This window comes from Scyliorhinus canicula, chromosome 6 (genome assembly GCF_902713615.1).
Source record: "Scyliorhinus canicula chromosome 6, sScyCan1.1, whole genome shotgun sequence".
Classification (NCBI taxonomy): Eukaryota; Metazoa; Chordata; class Chondrichthyes; order Carcharhiniformes; family Scyliorhinidae; genus Scyliorhinus; species Scyliorhinus canicula.
The window spans coordinates 205,501,017-205,520,923 of NC_052151.1; positions in this window are offsets into that span (position 1 = coordinate 205,501,017).

A 19,907-nucleotide genomic window follows, 5' to 3' on the forward strand; every position below is an offset into this window, starting at 1 on the left:
TGCCTGCACCTTGCCAGTCTCTGCCCTGTCCTCTGCACTTTGTCAGCCTCTGTAACGGTCAGTCACTGGACCTGGTCAGTCACTGCACCTGGTGAGACTCTGCACTTCGTCAGCCACTGCAGCTGGTCAGACTCTGCACCTGGTCAGTCTCTGCACTACTCAGACACTGTAGCTGGTCGATCCCTGCACCTGCAATCAGTGCACCTGGTCAGTCTCTGCATCTGGTCAGTCTCTGCACCTCGTCAGTCTCTGTACCTGGCCATCTCTGCACATGGCCAGTCTCTGCACCTGGCCAGTCTCGGCACCTGGTCAGTCTCTGCACTTGGTTATCACTGCACCTGGTCAGTCTCCTGCCGTCATCTCTGCACTGCAGCCTGTCGCTGGTCAGTCACTGCACCTGGTCAGTCAATGCACCTGCGTGCCTCTGCACTTTGTCAGCCGCTGCAGCTGGTCAGTCCCTGCACCTGGCAGTCACTGCACTGGTCAGTCTTGCACCTGTCAGGCTCTGCACCTGGTCAGTCACTGCACCTCGTCAGTCTCTGCACCTGCATTCTACACCTGGTCAGTCTCTGCACCTGGTCAGTCACTGCAACTGGTCGGTCTCTGCACCTGGTCAGTCTCTGCACCTGGTCAGTCACTGCACCTGGTCAGTGTCTGCACCTGGTCAGTCACACTGGACTGGAACAGCTTGCTCGACTATCGCAACCAACTACTTCCCTTCTCCGGTCCCACACCATGCTATCCACATCTCAGCCAGGCGGCACAGTCGTTAAATGTATTACCGTCAGTATTTGAGCTCCCTCATTTAATTACATGTCACTCCACATCGCTAGTCTCCGATATAACCCAGCTTGGTCCATTGTACCTATATCCACTCACATAAATTTGCATTCATTTTTGTATTATGTCCTTAATGCATGTCTCACACGCTTGCTCCTTCATCAGTTCTGATAATGTGTTGTCAGGCAGTTCAGGTTGCGTGGAGGACACTCCTCGTTTCAAAGAGGGTGGAAAATGACTAATGTTTTTGTTTCGTGTCTATATTTCTGTTGCAATATTACAACACGAATCATTACAATTTCTTGACCGGAACTTACAGTTGCAGTAAACATATCTGGAATACTACTGGCTCGGAATTACCTCGATTCGACGCTGCTGCCGCATTTCTACTGGATCTTCTGAGCACAGCTTCAACGGAATGTGCAGCGTACATTTGGAAAGAATGGAGTTGGGATGAAGTCAGGAAGTGTATATTTTTTCACCACAGCTGCTGCATCGTGGGTACAAAGGTCCAGTTTGGGTGTAAATGAATACGGGAGTATAGGGCCGGAAGTAAATAGAGTGAATCTGTCAGTCGGTTAATGAACAGAAGAGTTAGTTAACATGCCGTGGGAATGTAATGTGCGCAATTGGGTGGTTGGATGAGGAGGGTAGGTGGGAGATGATGGGTAAGTTGGTGAAGTAGATAGATGTGAGTAAGTAGGGTTAATGGCTGAACTGCGCAGGTGGGCGAGGTGATTTAATGAGTGAATGGTTAACTGAGTATGGTGTCGGTGTTCGGTTGAGAAATTGTGCAGGTGGATGAGTGAGTTAATAGGTACATGGTTAGCTGGCAAGGTATTGTGGTTTGTTTGAGTAATTGCGGGCGACACAAAGATTGGCTGTGTGGTTAACAGTGAGCCTCAGTGTCGGGTTACAAGCCGATCAGACGGGATGATCAAATGGGCAGGAAAGTGGCGTATGGAATTTCATCTTGAAAAGTCTGAGGTGACATTTGGAAGGAGCAGTTTGACAAGGAAATATTAAATTAATGGCACCGAACTGGGAAGTCCTTATGCAAAAGTGACCTTGGCGTGTATGTTAATGATCTCTGAAAGCAGATGGGGATTTTAATAGGGTGGTGAAAAAGGCATTTGGTGCACTTGCCTTTATCAATCGCGGCATAGTTTACAAAAGCAAGGAGGGCATGTTGGAGTTATATGGAATATTGGTGAGGCCACACCTGGATTACTGTGTATAGTTCTGTTCGCCATGTTATAGGAAGCATGTGGTTGCACTGTAGGGGGTGCAGAGGCGATTCACCAGGATGTTGAGTGGGGTGGAACAATTTTGTTAAGACGAGAGATTGGATTGGCTTGGGTTGTTTCCGCTGGAGCAGACAAGACTGGGGGGGGGGGGGGGGCGACCTGATCAAGGTGTAGAAGATTATGAGAAGCATGGACAGGGTGGATAAGGAGCAGCTGTTCCCCTTAGTTGAAAGATCGGTCACCAGGGGACAAAGTTCAAGGTTCCCCGACCATCCTCACCGAACAGGCGCCGAAATATGATAACTAGCGGCTTTTCACGGTAACTTATTGAAGCCTACTTGTGACAAGAAGCGATTATTTTTATTTTTTTAAGGTTCAGGGGAGTTGAGGAAAAATAATTTTACCCAGAGGGTGGCGACCGTCTGGAACGCACTGCCTGGAAGTGTGGCAGAGGCCGGGTTGCAACACATCCTTCAAAGGCATGGATGAGCATTTGGCACATCTTACCATTCAAGACTATGGGACAAGTGTGCTGGCAAATGGGATCAAGATTGTCAGACCAGTTGCCTTTCATGGGGCGGTGGAGAAGACATTTTCTGAACTGTATTTTTCTATGATTCTGTAAATAATTGGGTGGTTGAGGTGAGTTAATGTATAAATTATTAGTTGTGTAGTGTGCTGGGGCTAGTTAGGTAATTGTGTAAGTGGCCGAGGTCAATTAGCGAGTGACTTGTGAGCTGACTGTTGCTCAGGGAGTGGATGGGTATTTGTGTAGGTGGATGAGTTGAGTTAATGGGTACATGGTTTGCTGATTAAGTAATTGGGGTGGTGAATGATATAAGTTGTGAGCGATCAGTTTGTCATATTTACAGGTGCTTGGGGACTTGCACAGCTGAATGAGGTGGGCTAATAGGTAAATGTTTCGGTAAATTTTCTGCAGCGGGTAGCTGGGTAATTCGGTCGTCTGTTGGTGAGTAAATCAGGCGAAGACGGGTCTGCATGACGGGAAGTTTCGGTCGGGGTGTATCCAAAACTTAAGACAGGTAGTCAAGTCAGTGCCTAGTTACGTTGGGAGTATATTTGGGTAATTGGTAGGGGAAGTAATTCCACAGGGGCGTCGCATCTCTTCCTGGGGCTAGCCCAACAGTTGAAAGACGTAATCGGGTTGTATGGGTGATTTTTAAAAAGATGTAGGAAATCCCGGAGTGTATCAGTTTTATTGGTGTAGCTGTTCGGGTTGAGAGGTGCAGTCAAGTCGTGGGCAGTATTGTCAGGTTGGGAGGTAGTCGAGTAGTTGGCTAGGATAGTTAGTTTGTTGGGTAGTGGGGGTAGTAAGGAAGGTTATTAACTTGGCAGGCCAATCAGGTTGGAGGTACTAAATTTTGAAGTGGTGTTAGCCAGATTTGGTAGGGAGACGGTCGGGTTGGGTCACGACCGTAAATAGGAGGGATGTAGAATATTTGGATGGATTCTCATTGGAATTATTCCAATTCACCAGTAATTTGTTTGAACTGATTTAATATCAATCTCAAGTTTCGAACGAAAATTTAGACCCAGAAGGTAACACAAGACACATCAGACTGTGAATCAAAGACGTTTTATTGAAAGTGAGATAATTTCCTGCACAGATTTAATAATGAATAATGAGGTTACAATGCAGAATTGGTTCGATCACAATCTATAATAATTATACGTCCACAAAAGTAAACCTTTTCAATTTGAAAACACGGCGCATGTGTTTGCAATTAACATATTTTCTTCCTTCTTTCTACATTAAACAGATTGTTAGGTGGATTGGCCATACTAAATTGCCCCATAGTGTCCAAAATGTTAGTTGGAGTTACTGAATTAGGGGATAGGGTGGGGATTCGGCCAAGATAGGGCACTCTTTTGGAGGGTCGGTGTCAACTCGATGTGCCGAATGTCCTCCTTCTGAATTGTAGTCGTTCTGTGATTCTATAATTTCAGTACATAACCAGAAACATAGAATATGTTGATCTCATTCATAACACCTTAACGACTTCTGATGGGCGTTCATTTGTCCAATTGTCTTTTTGCTGACTTCATTCGAATATGTACCCTTCAGTCTGAATATCGTTTTCTTTGGTGATGGGATTTTTAACCCCTCGAGAAGGTGGAACACCTTCATTGTCCAGGTGTTAATCGAGTCTTGTAACTCATTGATTGGATGACATATCCGTTAATTCAGTTTAAATGTTTTGTCCTTCATGCGTGATTAATCTCGATAATAGAACAATTCGATGTGTTCTAGGAATCAAATTTCAAACACACAACCATGTGTTTTCTATATTATTTATCTCCAGTGTTTCTCCAATCCGAATTAATAAATAATATTGTGTAGCCATTTAGTGTCTCAATATCTGCTTAATGTCAAATATAAAAGTCCTTTACGAACACTAGTAGTGCGTAAATTAAACTAACAAACTTGTATTTATACGAATTTATCAATAATGAGGTTCAGTTTCAAAGTCTGGCCTTATGTGCAAGTATTCATGTGTTTTATTGATCGAGTTCTGTGCCGCATTTAAGTTTCAGGTCATCAGTCACTCAGGATGGCTTCACAGTTACAAATATCTTCAGCTCTTATATTAATCATCGCCCTCTGTCAAAAGTGGGGATGTTCGTAATGATTGCACAATTTTCAGCATTATTTCCAACAAATGTAAGCTTGCTTCCTTATGCAGCAAAACCTGGATAACATTCAGGTGTTGGCTGAAAATGGCAATGATATTCATGCCAGACATGCTCCCAGCAACTGCAAAGCCCAATAACAGAGAATCTAAAAATGCCCCTATGATATTCATGATGTGGAGATGCCGGCGTTGGATTGGGTGAGCACAGTTAGAAGTCTTACAACACCAGGTTAAAGTCCAACAGGTTTGTTTCAAACACGAGCTTTCGGAGCGCAGCTTCTTCTTCTTCTTCTCAGGTGAGTCACCTGAAGAAGGTGCTGCGCTCCGAAAGCTCGTGTTTGAAACGAAACCTGCTGGACTTTAACCTGGTGTTGTTAGACTTCTTCCTATGATATTCAATAGCATTACCCCGATCAACATATTGGAGTTTACCACTAAATAAGAAACTAAACTAGACAAGCCATTTTCACCTTGTACCTACAAGGGCAGGTCGGAGATTGAGAATTCTACAGAGAGTACCTCACCTCCTGATAGTCCACCATCTACAAATCGAAAGGCATAAGTGCGATGGAATATTTTTCATTTGCCTGGTGGAGTGAAGCTCCAACAACACTATCAAAATCCAAGTGCAATAAAGTAGCCCACTTCATTGGCACGTCATCTAGCAGCTTCAACATCCAATGCAACCATGACGGATGTGCAGTGGCTATATTGTAGTCTACACCAGCTCTATGCTGCATTGTAGCATATCAGCACTGTGCCACAAAGAGCACATTGCAAACCCAAGACCTCGACATATAGCAGGTCAAGGCCCACAGAGGAGTCGGTGGTGTATTGGTACTGTCACTGGGCGAATACAGCAGAGGCCCAGAGCATGAGGTTCAAATCCTGCCACTGCCACTGTAGATAGTTTAACTTTAAAACAAATTCTAATGATTTCTAGAAAGCATTGTCGATAGTCAGAAAAACTCATCCAGTTCGCAAATACCCTTTAGGGAAGGAAATTCAGACCCACAGCAATGTAGTAGTAGACTCGTGTCTCTGAACTGTCTCAAGGGGGCAATTAGGGATAACGCCCATCCACCTCCATGTCCCATGAACGAACTAAAATAAATATCAGCAAGTCATCACCAGCACTAAACCCAAGACCACAACATCAAGCAGGACAAGGACAACAGGTGCATGGAACGTCACTGCATGTTCCCCAACAAGCGAGCCATCCTGACCTTGAACTCCATCGCACTGTCAACACAATACGGCCGTGCTGTCACTCAGATCACAAACTCAAAGTGAAAACATTTATTCCGCTCAAGAGACTGGGGATGCCTGATTAGCTGAGGTCATTAGATATCACTGTGTCAAGCTCTGATTGACTGATGCAATCAGATGTAAACGGGTGGCGCTCGCGTTTTGGGCGAAATGTCACCAGGACCAAGCCACTTATTAAATAAAGGTGTCTTTGTGTTCGATGTCGACTCACTCTATTGACAAAGGAAGCTTTCAGGGTGGGTGTAGATATTTACCCTAGCTGTCGAATCTAAAACCAATAGATATATTCTGAGAAAAAGAAAACTGTTTAAGAATGAGCTAAGGGAAATTTATTCATTCAAATTTCCGTGCTTCCTTGGAATTTTATCCCATGGGGTGGTGGACGGTCAATCTCTGAATACGCTCAAGATAGAAATCGAAAGGTGTATCATAGAATTATAGAATTTACAGTGCAGAAGGAGGCCATTCGGCCCATCGAGTCTGGGCTGGCTCTTGGAAAGAGCACCCTACTCAAGTTCAACACCTCCACCCTATCCCCACCCAACACTAAGGGCAATTAAGGAAACTAAGGGCAATTCATCATGGCCAATCCACCTAACCTGCACATCATTGGACTGTGGGAGGAAACCGGAGCACCCGGAGGAAACCCACGCACACACGGGGAGAATGTGCAGACTCTGCACAGACAGTGACCCAAGCTGGAATCGAACCTGGAACCTGCGACCCTGGAGCTGTGAAGCAATTATGCTATCCATAATGCTACGGTGCTGCCGAAATGTATGGATATGTATGGAGGACATGAACATGAAAGGATATGAAAATAATGCAGGGCATTGGGGTCGATAACCAGCTATAATTAAATTGACTGGCAGTGTAGGCTCCAAAGGCCGAATGTACTATTCCTGTTTCCATGTTCTTAGCTTGTCTCCAAAAAAGGGAAGGTGATTGTCGAGCACATGATGGTGCTCTCTAATTGGCTGAGCTCAGGCCTGGTCGCTGTGAGAAACATCTGGTTGACTGAAATGGCTGTCTCCATTGGCGAGGTTCAATTGCTGAGGCAGGTTTGAGTTACTGTGTTAGCTATGGTCATTGTCCACAGAAGAGGTTAGATCCCGACTGGATGGGGGCAGTGTCACTCACCGAATAAGACTTCCTCTGATTTGTTGACTTGTCTATGAGTCACAAGGCGGAGCTCCTTCATTAATTGTGCTCCTCTACTCCAGCCATCACGTCCTATTTGAAAATGCTCTGCTCTTTGTCTTGTGTTTATTGGAAGATTGCGGATAACTGTTCAATTCATAGACTCGAAACACAGGGAGCCGTCTCTGGGCACTTCTCAGTTGTTTTGTTTATTCACTAATTTAATCATTAATGCAAACGGATATGTCACCGCCTTCTTGACCTGCTCTCTGAATTTGCATTGAGTGACCCCATAAATAAATGTGTTTGTGCAGCAATTTAAATCTGCCAGCACAAATCCCACTTGTTGTAATGTAAATTCTGAATACGTGAAGTAAACTAATCCTCTAATGGTGTAATATAAGAAATTTACCACATACAAAAACCACAGAAGTATAAAGCTGCCAGATATGGCGAAGAGCAAATCATAGACTTCCTTCTGCTCTGCATCTCTGGGTCACTGTGATTCCCTCCATTATTCTGACCCCTCAGCCCCTTCCGGACTCGATTGGCCACTAAAATGTGTCTGACCGTCAAAGCATTAAACAAGAGAATTAAAATGAATGGGAGGAATGGCATCAAAACCTTATGGAACCAATTATATCCCATCCATCTGAGATCAGTAAAAGTACTTGGCTTTTGTTTGCAGCCCCAAGGTACATTTTTGATGATCACTGCAGGCTCTTTTGTAAAGTAGTAGGGTAAGTTAATTGAGCACAGCAAAATGCTTGTTGTTGCTAGTACCAAAATTGCCGTTTTCTTGGTGCAATATTGTGTTTTCAACTTCTGGCAACATATAGCCACAAATCGATCGAAAGAAAAAGTGACGGTGAACCAAACGGAACACTCTATGGATGCAGTAACCATGGCAGCTTTAATACCACAAACAGGGGTGATGTCCAAGAAAGTCACTGGGAAATAATAATAACTGATTTTATTCAGTATGACCTGACTGATAATGACCAGTAGATCCGCCGTTGCCATAGCTACCAAGTAGCAAGTGGTGCAGGTTGAAAGGCCGCACTTCCCACGGGACAGGATCACAATTCCTAGTAAATCAACTGTAAGAGAGAAAATGGAGAAAAGACGAGAAATTATTGAACATTCTCTGTATCTGACCCTAACATTAGGGACATTAATTTCCATGATAAACTGTTATAATTGCATTTCAGAGCTCACCATTAAAAAATCTCATCCATAATCCTAACTCAACTCCACGGTGACCCTTCGAGGTTCAAAGGAGTCAATGCACGGATTGTTTCGACAACTACTCGAAGGAGGTTGACTGGTAATGTGAATATTTTAATGAGGATAGGCGTGTCTGATTTAATCTGTGTTACAGGTTTAATTCTGACTGGCTATGAATCACCATCAGACCTTCCGCCCCACACAAAGGGACACAAGATCGACAGCGGAATCATCAACCCAACCATCCCCCCACTACACCAAATATTGCCACCCACCTGAGATTGTACTCTCATCTGGACTGCACACTTACGATTGAACCCAATTCCATGATCACTGGCATCCCCAGTGGCAACATCGTGTGATGTTCCCAGATTCGGAACATTCCCAGGTGCAATATTCCCAAGAGTATAGCCTATCTTGTTTCGGAGGCACCCCAGGATTGGATCTGGATGGCACTTGCTCCAAATCCTCCAGACCGAAGGTCAGACTCAGTGTAACTTTGGCTGTTCACCATGATAGGTCCCGTTGCATTCAATTTTTTTAAAAATTAGAGTGCCCAATTCATTTTTTTTCCAATTAAGTGGCAATTTAGCGTATTAGATCACCCCATCGTGCACATCTTTGTGTTCTGGGGGTGAACCCACCCAAACACTGGGAGAATGTGCAAACTCCACACGGATAGGGTAAACCTACCTGAGGAACATAACCCCCATATCATTAACATCCCCTTCCCAGATTCTCTGGAATGGGATCCTGTCTCTCTCCGAATAGGGAATCTGATTTTCTGTACGGGGGTCAGACAACTTTGGGATCTGATCGGCAAGCTGTTCTTGAAGCAGTCAGCCGCCCAGCCCTTCTTATGATTGCGAAATTCCTGGCTCGGAATAAGGCTCCGTCTGCAGTCGAAATGCAAAGGTTTATGCCAGAATAACAGAGCTGGAAATGTGAGGATACATGGAAATGAGGAGGAAGCGCCAATTGCCAAGAAAGATGGCGGCGAATGGCTGATAAACCCGCGGAGTAGAGAGAGAAGAGGAGGAGACACGTCTGTTAATTGTGGGTCAATTACTGACGTCATCATACAAAACGTCAGCCCACATTCTATCCACTCCCAGCGATTAAGCGAACCATCTCCTATTACAAGCAGGCTGTCACAAAACATAAGAACTGTGGCTATAATCTCTATCTTTTAATCACAGTGTTGAATGGGACAGGCGGGGAATAAATCGTTTAATTGCAAAATAAAGTGGCATTAATAATTGAACCTCGGTGGAAGAGCGTGGTCGGTTGACGATAGATAGGGGAGAGTAGGATTGGTGATTCAGAATTCAAGTGAGAAGTGATTAGAAGCTCAGCATTCCGTCTGCATACTGAATAGATTCTGTGTGTGGCCCTCTCTCAGTGTGCAGGAGATGCGATGAGCTCACACAATACCGATGTAGAATTATAGTTCATTCAAACAAATCACTGTTTCACCTGGAATGACCCCGAAATGTGAAAAGGGGGGAAGTGAAGTGACCGGAGTTCTACTTCTTCTACTTGCACAGAAAGACAAAAATGAGCTGAAATTGTGTTAAATTGAAGAGTTAAAGCAAAACTAGGCAATAAGCGTTCATTCAGTGCAATTAGTAGAATGTAATACAACAGTTCCAGGGACATTTCTCTTGTGATGATATTATCAGTTGTTAGGCAAGAATGTAACATTGTAATTCTGTCTTGATAGTTTGAGAGTACACCATTTGGTCATGCAAAAGAGCCTTAGTTATTCTAAATTAGTCCGCAGACGAGAAGAGATGACTGAGTTAATTGAGTTGACCGACGCATATGCAATAGTTGACGAATGGATAATTAATCAAATATTTCAAATGAATGACGATCAGCCAATCGTTCTTCAGTTTGGAAATATGTAGAAAAACGCCATCTTGAAATATCTTGCCAACTCAATTAGTTACATCTATGTCATAATTTAACACATGTTCAAAACTGATATACATGACATCCCTTTAGGATCACACCTTCCGATACCTCAACCCTCGCTCCAACGCCCGTCATTAATTCCCGTCTAGATCAGAACACCTCAGAATCAGACTTATTTCAACATCATACCCCACTCAAGGTACTAGAACGGGCGGCAGGACGGGCGTCGGAGAGAAATAAACTGTTGATGGTGAACTTCGATGCATCTGGCAATAAAGATGGACCATGATGCGTTGAAGGAGGCTGATGAACTAAAAGTAAGCTAAGAATTCTCCCCAAGGGGTGAAACGTGTGCCAAGGGAATTGGGCTGCAAAAGTCCAGCATCCAGTAACCATCATGGAGCGGGAACTGCGATGAGAACGAATGATGAACTTTCGGAAGCATATGTTTGCAAGATAACATCCCTGGAACACATGGAATGGAGGTGGAGTAACTGGGAGATATCAGAAAATAAACTTTCCAGTGTTGCTCGTTCTGGGTGAGTGTGCTTAACACTCGATTTGGCTCTGTTTCGTACTTAGTTCTGGAGTCGCCAGGTATCGTTAAGATACCACCACAAGTTTCAAGGTCAAGTTCAAAGCAATAAAACCATACACCAATTAGTAAGTTCAAACAAATGAGTTTATTTTAATACAATTATAATCTACTCATGCACACGCTAAGATGACTAAACTATTCCTACCACTAAATAAACCAATACTTATCTTAAAGGGAACTGCCGGATATGGGGACAAGGCCTGTTGCTATGCACTGGTCCGCAGGCTTCAGGTTGGTACGGGTTAAAAAGGGGTCAGGAGTGTCTATCTCTGGTAGCGATCGTTGTGAGACACTTACTTGCTGGTGGCTACTGTCCCAAACCTCTCCTCTCTCTCGGTCAAAGTCTTCTTCGGTAAAAGCTGGTCGAGGTGGCTGGTCAAGAGAGGAGGGCTGGTCAAGAAGAACGAACAAAGTTTGGGACCTGTCTTTTATAGGCCCTAGGGCTTCGCGCCCTTTTAGGCGGACCCTCTATCGGCTGGGGATCGATTGGGTCTCTTCCCAATCGATTTGTTTGAATCCCCCCAATACTGAGGCTGTCCCTCGGCTACTGGGAGGGCCTCCAGGTGCTTTGTCTTCGAACCCCGCTGGTGCCGGGGTGTCTGGTATCCTATACAATGTTGCAATCACTTCCATATTTGTGTCCATTGTCCCTGGGATCGTTCCATTACCATGTTAACTGTCCCGGAGATTGCCTCGTTGGTATGTGGAATGTTCGTTTCGGTGCTGTCTGCTCTCTTAGCAGACAGAATACTCATTGGCTTGGTGCAGCCTGCTTGTGCTGTAAACTTTGTCCATTTTAACCTGCAAGCTTTGCGTTCCACCATTTTGTATTGAGGGAATGGCCAACTTCGGTGGCTACACTCCCTCCTTGTGATCCTCATGATAAATCATGAAGGATCACCCAAGTACGGTGTCTTTGGGTCCCCTGACCTCAGCTAGTTCCGCGGATTCTATCCTTTCCTCAATTATGGAAAAAATGTTTAACTAATAATTTCTGATTAGTGCTTGTCAAAGGGGACATGCATTACCAATTGGAATCGGGAACCTTTAGCTATCCTCAATAAACTACTCTCATCTCATATATAAACATTCTACAACATTATAAGTCCTTAAGCATTCACACAACAGCATCATTACATTTCATTCTCTGACTCGGCAGTCGAGTGCAGAGGTACATCATTGATAGAAAGAATCTCTTTATTTTACAAAGGCATCGAGTGTAAAAATAAATACTTCATTACATTTCCTGGGGTTCGAGCGACTGGTGGAATCCAAAAATAGGAGATCTCACTCTATACACTGTTGAGGCACGAGAGCGGAAGGCTCTGTTTCTCCATTTCCTCATCCTGAGGGTTTGGACTATAATACAGAGAACTGCAATCACCAAAAGTGATTCAATGACGTATGACAAGGAGTACCATGTCAGAAATCTGGTATACCAGGTCAGGGTACTGTTACCGTTGACTGGGCTGGGGGTAGTCTGGGTTTGGGAGAAGTTAGCAAACGTTGTACTGGGGGAAAGGGGGTTCACGTCCATGCGTAACCACACAGATGCCACAATAGCTAAAAACATAGCCATTGGAGTGCTCTTCATCTTCTCTGTCTCTTCTCTTCTCTTCTCTTTCCCTCCTGGGATCTTGCTGTGCTGTTGCTTCGGTTCCTCTCTCAAACGTCCAAAAGCTATGGAATCAAGCATATTATCTGTTAGTGTTCAGCTTATTATCTTGACTTTAAGTATATCTGTCCTCTTGTTCCAAATTTCCCTTTATGATGGTCACCTCCATGTGACTCCCTCGTTTTTAATTTCAAAAGTGGATTTAGGACCAGACATATACTTAACTACTAAACCAGTGCGAGCCGTCCCGCAGAGTGTTGCAATTTACCATCCCAAAATGTTCCTGGATGTCAATAGCATATGGAGTGGCGGCCGAAGGGCTACCTGAAACAAAAATGAAACCAAGCTTTAGAAATGAAAAAGTCGAATGAGTTGCGTGTGGGCCGTGACGGGTAAGATTTGAATGGGATCCCCGGGTAGGGCGTGCTGTGCTGTACCCGAGCTTTGCTGACCAAAGGGGTGGTCCTCAGACAGGGCGGGTCCTCAATGTCGTTTCTCCACTGCCTGAGCAACCTGAAACGAACTGGCAAAAATGTAGTCATTGTTGAATTGCAGCCTCTATTCCCAGAATAGAGGGGCACCTAAAAAAAAAAGTGGGAGCCAAGATGCTCCTAGTGGGGTGAAGGGTGAAGCGTTGAGCTGGGCTTCAGACATTTCAGCTGAGTCATGTTCTCAGAAATATCTGCGGACAAACTAACGTGCATGTGAGGTGGTCACAAGCTTTTCAGCTGAAAACCGAGTGGCCAATCTCCATATCAAACATTTAACAAACAAACATACAAGCATGCGTGCAGGTTCCATCAGAAAGGATAGCGCTTCTCTCAAGCGGTTCCTCTTTTTACATAATCTGGAGACCTCACTTCTCATCATTCTCTGCGAACAGGGTCGCAAAGGGGTTGCCGTGTCGGGAGTCAGACATCAAGTCATCCTCTTCTCCCGGATCCCATACCCTTGTTTGGATCAGGCATGCAATTTTGGCATTGTGTGACCGGGGGTCACTCTCATCATTGCGGACAAGTCTCCATGAATTGTCCCTGTGCCAAATCGTGGGGCCTAAATGTGAAGGAGCGTTGTCGGGGTCGTCAGTGTTGGGCGGTGGGTTTGGATGTGGGTCTGGATTTTTAATGTAAGTAATCTCCATGGGGTCACTGGAGTCGGGGTTGAAGTCGCTGAAGTGGGGGCTGTAGGGTGGAGTGCTGTGGCTGTCCTCAGTCTCACAGTCACTGTCTGCTGTGGCAGCTTGTGGGCGTTCCGGGGCGTGTACTAAAGTCGGTGGGTGGAGTCGAGGTCGAGTCCGATGAGGAACTGGTCTGTGAGGGAGAGAGTTGAAATGTGTCTCCTGTGGGCGGGGCGAGGTGTTCTGCTGTGTCTAGCAGGACATGGTGTGAGTGGTTTGACTGTGTTCCATAAGGCTTTAGCTGATTAATATGGAACCATGCAGTCTTACCGTTGGGGTACTTTATCCTATATACCGAGGCCGGAAAATTTTGGTGCCAAAAACGTGCTGGAGTTATATACAGATAACATCACTTGTTGCCCAACATGAAATTCTGTGGGGTGGACATTTTTGTTGGAACAGGCCTTGCTCTGTTTCCGCCTTTTACCCAATTTTACTGCGGCTGCTAGCTGAGCAGACCTAATTGTTTAACTGCTTTTTTGTGTGTGAGAGCCGTCACTTCTGGGCTGGTCATGTCGAGTCCTAAAAGGAATTCTGATCCTTTCATAGGGCGTCCGGTCATGGGTGTGTGTAGGGTGAAACCTGTAGATGATGAAACAGTACTTCTTATGAACGTAAGAGCGAATGGGAGCACTGAATCCCAAGTCGAATTGTTCTCCTGTGCCATTTTTCTGAGGGTCGATTTTAGAGTCCGAATCATGCGTTCCACTATCCCGCTTGACTGGGGGTGATACGCAATGTGAAAGTTCTGTTTGATTCCGAATATGGTCAGGACGTTCTTCATGACCCGTCCTGTAAAATGAGATCCCTGATCTGATTCTATACTTCTGGGGAGTCCCCATCTCGTATAGATGTGGTGGGTCAGGATCTTTGCAGTTGTCTTTGCTGTGTTGGTGCGGGAAGGGAATGCCTCTACCCATTTGGTAAAGGTATCTATGGCCAGCAGAACATATTTATAGCCATTCCTGCAAGGGGGCAATGGACCTATAAAATCGATCTGGAAGTTTGTCCAGGGGCCATTAACGGTGCGTGTGTGGCTGAGTTGTGCCTTCTTTGACTTCCTCTCCGGGTTATTCTGTGCACAAATTAAACAATTCTCTATATAGTGGGTAACATCTTGTCTTAAGTTGGGCCACCAACAGAGTTGTCTAAGGTGTGCTGTGGTAGGGTCGATCCCTTGGTGTCCATGACCATCATGGAATAAGGCAATCATTTGATTCCTGCCCTTTTCAGGAACCACATACAATTTGTCTTTTATAATCACACCCTCATGTGTGGTCAAAGCGTATTTGAATTTATCGTACTGGGCCACAAAGTTTCCTTTTAAAATCTCCCGTAGATTTTCGTCCTGATTCTGTGCCTGTACTAAATCCTCTATTTCTATCTGTGAGACCGGAACTGCACTCACAGGGACGCTAGCTGGTGCGCTAGCTGGGGGTGTCCAAAATGACCTCGCCTGGAACCTGCTTTAGCCAGTGCGTCGGCTTTCACATTTCCAGGGGGAGGGGGAGCGATCGATGGTGGCTTCTAACCTTAATGATGCCATACGTCCTATCCTTTGCCTTCTCTAGGATATGGCGGAGTAATGGGGCTGATGGAAGGGCTTCCCGTCCGCGGAGACAAAACCTCTTGACCTCCACAGGGGTAGAATATCTGTTCGGCTGTTACATACATATAAACTGTCCAAATAAATGTCTGCTGGGCTGGCGAATGTATCTGGGTGGTCCACTATGTATGCTCTGGCCGCGAGCTCAGCTGCCTGCGCGCCTAAGTGACCTGGGAGTTTTAGAGATATCCCCTATAAAGCGCGTCCCTGTGCATCCTCAACATAAATTCTGCATCCTGTAATGCCTTCGCGATCTAAAACTGTGGATGAACCTCCACATATATCTTTAAGGGGGCACACGTGTCTGTGTGCTGGGGGCTCTGGCTTGAATTCCCTATCTTCCTTAGCAATGAAGGGTTCTGTGTTGTGTAGGGGTGCTGCTATCTCGCATTCATGGGGTTGTCCTGGATACTGTAGGATGTCCGCTAAAAATGTGTGTGTCTTGGTTCGTTTAACTGTAATGTCCCGTCCTTGTAACAGAAGTGTCCACCTAAATGCTCTTATCTCACTGAACCGTCCTTGAGTCGACCGTCTAAAAGTAACTGTGTGGGGGGTGTTCGGTAAAAATGGTGATGCGATTGAGTCAAGTAATGTACAAAAAATACTGAACTGCCCAAAATACTGCTGGTAGCTGCCTCTCACAGACTGAAAATCCTTTTTCTACGGGGTCTAAATGTATGGAGGCATAAGCCGCTGGTCGTAGCTGCTCATGCTGTTCCTGAAGGAGTACGGCTGAGAGGGTCAGATCGGTGCTAGCTGCCACTATTGCATAGGGGGAGAGCGGGTCTGGAACTCCTAGCGCGGGTGCTGCGCTGAGGGTTTTCTTTAACTCTTCCACAGCCTCTGTATGCTGCGGAAGCCATTCCCATGGGGCTCCTTTCTTAAGGAGGTCTGAGAGTGGGGCTGCCTTGGTCGCAAAACCATCGATATTGTTCCGACAATACCCAACCAGTCTTGAAAATGACCAGAGGGCTGAAACATCTTGGGGAAGGGGAAATTTGACGATCGAGTCAATTCTTTTGAACTCGACCTCGCTTTTGCCGTGCGTGATGACTGTACCCAAATACATCACTTGATTCTCCAATATTTGGGCCTTTCTGGGGTTAACTTTACATCCAATACTTTGCAATAGTTCCAGGAGTTCGGACAGAAGCGTGATGTGTTCTGCCTTGGTGTCCGTCTGCAGTAATAGGTTGTCCACATACCGTAACAGACATTCGGGTCGGGAAAATTTTGCTAGTCCATTTGCCAGCTGGCGGTGGAAAATGGAGGGGGAGTTGTGGAACCTTGTGGGAGTCATGTCCACGTATACTGCTGTCCTTTAAATGTGAAGGCAAACTTGATTGACCAACAGCCGTTGCTAATGTCCAATACCATGAAATATTTGGAGTGGAGTCCCTGCTTGAGCATGGTCTCGGGACTTGTTTCTACCGTGGGGGCTACTGCTGGGGTAACTTTGTTGAGTTCCCGATAATCTATGGTCAGACTGCATGATCCGTCGGGCTTCCTCACTGGCCAAATAGAGGTATTTTTAGTTGAGGCTACTGTCCTAAGTACATCCTGCTCTAATAAGCTCTCTGTAACCTTTCCAATTTCTCCCTCTGCTCCTAGGAGAATTCGGTACTCTATCTGTGGTCTCGGGTCAGGTCCAGTACCTTGAACTTGTCCAGTCATCCTGCCACAGTCGTGCCGGTGACTGGCAAATGCTGCCCTGTGTCTATTCAAAACGGCACTAACCTGTTTGTCCGTGCTAGGTGTGGTCGGGTTAAAACAATAGTCGCCTACTGCGCTAATCCTCTTTGCATACTCTCCTACTGTGCGAGTTGCGGGTGCTCTGTCTGATTTTACCATTCGCCAGACACACTGATTTACTGGATAGAACGACAGGCTGTGGGCATTCATGAATTCAATGCCCAGTATGTGTTCTGCTGTGCAGGGCAGATTAACTAATACAACGGGGTGTCTGGTGGAGATATTCCCTAGTCGGATTGATACAGGGGCTGTAATGTGTCCTTGCTGCGAGTGACCTGTAAAGCCGCTGAGTGTAATTGAAGCTGTAGTGGGCCACGTGTCTGCCTGTGGTGTAGTGGAGGAATTAATGGTAGTGCGGGACCCTCCTGTGTCCCAAAGTAATTCTATGGGCTTCCCTCTAATTTTCACTGTGACCACCGGTCTTCCGGATTGGTCCCAGAGGGTGTCACAGACCCAAGTGGGGGGGCCCGAACACCGTCAGTCCGTTCCGTCCACATTGGTCTGTCCTGACTGCGTCCCTATACTATGGATTGGCTTTGCTTTGTTCCTGGTCAGAGTGCCTGTCTGCGGGCAGTTGCATTCCCTACCAAAATGCCCTAACTGTCCGAAGTTGTAACATTCCTGCGACTTCTGTTAGGGGTCGTTCTTTCCTTCATTTACCCATGCGGGGTTTTGGTGTGCCCTCACCGCCTGAATATTTGCTGCAACCTGAGCTTCTTCTGGAGTCTTTACTTTTACCTTGCCTTGGACAGATTGCTCCCAAGCGCGGGACAATCTTTTCAATACCCATTTTTCATTATTGGTCTCTTCTGAGGGGTCGTAATTGGAGCAGACATTCTGTCTTGCATCTGTGGCGTGGGAGATGACGGTGCTGGTCCATTTAACCATATTGTCTTGGGTTAAATGTGTGCGGTCTAAATCACCAAAAACGGCTGTGAAATGAAACCACAGACTTCCTGCGAATGCTGTGGGGTGCTCTGTCCTTTTCTGCCTACACTTATTTAGGCCTTCAACTGGGTCTCCTCTGTTGTACCCTTTCGTGTCTAAAATAGCTGTATGCATCTCTTCGAGGGTGCCTCCTCCAACGTTCTGTGGGTCGGGGAGGGCTGCAACAACTGATGAGTCTAAACTCAAAACTGTGAGCTTCACCTGCTATCGCTCATCCAGGCGTACATGGTCGCCTGCTGTAAAACTCTTGCGTAAATTGGTGGGGGTCTGCAGTGGGGAAGAATGGGGTGCTTTTCTCACACGCGTCCCTAAGTTGTGTTACGGTTAAGGGGGTGGCGTATGTGACCTCGGGTGCGCCTTCTGCGGTTGCTTTTCTTTGGGTGGTGACTGGGTTCATTGGTGAGAGTGCTATCTGATCTGTGGGGGTTGGGGCGCTTTCATTTTCTGTTGCGCTGCTAGCGCACATGTTCCCTGAACATAGCACTGCGCGGTTTCGCTTAATTCCTGCCAATCTGGGGAATTTTCTTTAACTGGGTTCCAAATGTCTCTTGGAACCCATTCTGCACAGAAAGCAGAGATTGCAACTGTGCAATCTGCTTCCTACATTTAGCATGATCCACTGTGCTTTGCCTTTGCTCAGTGGTGGCAGCATGGAGTGCTCTTAAAGCTGCCTTTAGGTCAGAGCATTGCCTTTGCAGTGCCTCTACCTGCTTCTCTGAATCTTCTCTTATTAGAACTGCACACTGCATATCCTGATAGGCTTTCTCATACTGGGCTTGGGAACTGCTCAGATGGGCTAGACAAGACTGATGTGCCCTCTTGGCATCATTGACCTCTCTATCCTTCTCTGCCAGTCGTTGCCTTAAACATAGATTCTCCTTTTCGATGTCCCTGACATCCACGTTGCTCATTCTATTCCTCTCTTCTTATTCTTTGCGGAGCATCCGAACAACCTCCTCTGTGCCTCGCAATTGTGCCAAGAAGGACACAATTGCCATCGGCTTGCATGCTTTTCCTAAAATCTTTTTATGAGTTTGAGACAGGTTCTCCCACCAAGTATGTCCTATACTCCCGGGACCTGTCTCCTCATTCACACAAAATTCACTCCAAAGGGGCCATCCTTTCCCTTTCAGGTACTTCCTGAGTTCCAGCTCCCACACTGACCTACTCTGCTACTGTTGGTCGCTGCGACCACAAACTGCTCTGGGTTCATGGGGCGTTCCATTGGCTGCTTAGCCATTTCTTTTTCTCTATGCTCTCTTTTTAATTTGGAACGAGGGATAATAAGGCAATGCTTATAAATACGGGTACGGCTTTCCCTATGTTCCGACTTATAAAACTCCCGACAGTTTGTTGCAACAAAAATCTCTCGGTTTAACCTTACAGCCCTGTTAGTTACGCATGCAAAAAAACACTTCCGAATTCTGAGTATTGATTTGAACTCCTTGAACACTTGTGGTTTTCCCTTTTCCCAATTGGATTTCAGATTCAAATTTCTGGGTTATCTCGGAGTCGGGGGGAGGGGGGCACTTCTAATCGAGTCCCGGCGGATTTCGCCACTAAATGTTGCTCGTTCTGGGTGAGTGTGCTTAACACTCGATTTGGCTCTGTTTCATTACTTAGCTCTGGAGTCGCCAGGTATCGTTAAGATACCGGCACAAGTTTCAAGGTCAAGTTCAAAGCAGTAAAACCATACACCAATTAGTAAGTTCAAACAAAAGAGTTTATTATAATAAAATTATAATATACTCATGCACACGCTAAGATGACTAAACTATTCCTACTACTAAATAAACCAATACTTATCTTAAAGGGAACTGCCGGATCAGGGGACAAGGCCTGTTGCTCTGCACTGGTCCGCAGACTTCAGGTTGGTACGGGTTAAAAAGGGGTCAGGAGTGTCCATCTCTGGTAGCGATCGTTGTGAGACACTTACTTGCTGGTGGCTGCTGTCCCAAACCTCTCCTGTCTCTCGGT